This window comes from Triticum aestivum, chromosome 3B, assembly GCF_018294505.1.
Source record: "Triticum aestivum cultivar Chinese Spring chromosome 3B, IWGSC CS RefSeq v2.1, whole genome shotgun sequence".
In the NCBI taxonomy this organism is placed as follows: Eukaryota; Viridiplantae; Streptophyta; class Magnoliopsida; order Poales; family Poaceae; genus Triticum; species Triticum aestivum.
This window is the reverse complement of record NC_057801.1, coordinates 182,792,595-182,794,024: the sequence shown is the minus strand read 5'-3', so window position 1 is coordinate 182,794,024 and position 1,430 is coordinate 182,792,595.

Sequence of the window (1,430 nt, the reverse complement as noted above, 5' to 3'; positions counted from 1 at the left end):
TGGCGCGTCGGTGGTGAAGGTTCTGTGCGTGTCTCCGGCGCGCTGAGGGGTCGGCTTATATAGGCGGAGGCGCCACGTAGTACGCGTGGCCGCCGCGTTACGCGTGGCAGGCGAGGGGACGCGCGTCGTCCGGTCTTCACTGCGCCGCCCGTGAGGCATCAATGGAGGCTGACCAGCGCGTGGCAGCTTTGGCATTGATTTTTATGATTTATTTTTGAAAATTTTGTTTTTTTATTTTTTTTTAATTTTTTTTGAATTTTATTTTATTTTCAAATTTCTGAATTTTTTTAACCTCTAATCTCTAATCGCCCCTCATCATTCCAAATTCATCTAACTTCCCGGAAGGTCACCCATCTCACTACTCCAGCCTAAGCACGCTTAACTTCCGGGTTCTATTCTCCCTCGTTTCCAAGTCTGCACTTGTTGTTTTCCTGACAATAGTAAGATGTCAATCCTATTAACCCTCAGAAATTTAGCTTGAGCATGAAGTCACACATTTCACTGTTTGAGCTTGAAATTATTGTTCTAAAAAACAATAATTATTTAGTAACACTAATATTTCTTGAATAAGTAGTTTGACCACAGTTTGACCACAGTTTGACCAGATTTGACCAAAATTCAAAAACACTGAAATAATTATTTAGTAACACTAATATTTCTTGAATAAGTAGTTTGACCAGTGTTTGACCACAGTTTGACCAAATTTGACCAAAATTCAAAAAACCGAAATAATTATTTAGTAACACTAATATTCTTGAATAATTATTTACTAACACTAATACTTCTTGAATAAGTAGTTTAACCATAGTTTGACCAGATTTAACAAATATTAAAAAAAACTAAAATTTGAGCATAACTTTTTTTTCCTTTTAGAATTTGAGGATTCTAAAAATTTGCAAACAGGCCGTGTTGCTTACTCAAAAGCTGTGCTCCAAAGCAGGCAGGTTACAAAAACAGCTGCTACAGAGGGTTTAAGAATAGGCAGATGTCAAAGGATGCTTACTCCAAAGCTGTGCTCAAGCAGGCAGGTAGTGTTGAAATTGGCAAGCCGGATCGACAGTTTGCGCTGAAGAACTTCATCATCATCGTCTAATATGTATTGACCGCAGTGTCGTTTCATTGATATGATCGATGTGATCATGTGTAAGATATACTCCCTCCGTTCCCAAATATTTGTCTTTCTAGAGATTTCAACAAGTAACTACATACGAAGCAAAATGAGTGAATCTACACTCTAAAATATGTCTACATACATCTGTATGCTGTAATCCATTTGAAATGTTAGAAAGACAAATATTTGGGAACGTAGGGAGTAGATGGTACCATGTAGGATACAATGCAAGCACACGTTTGCCACCTGTATACAACCAAACACCGTACAGTTGCATCAGACGAGTCAATGCAGACACCAAACATCATGTCAATACTGC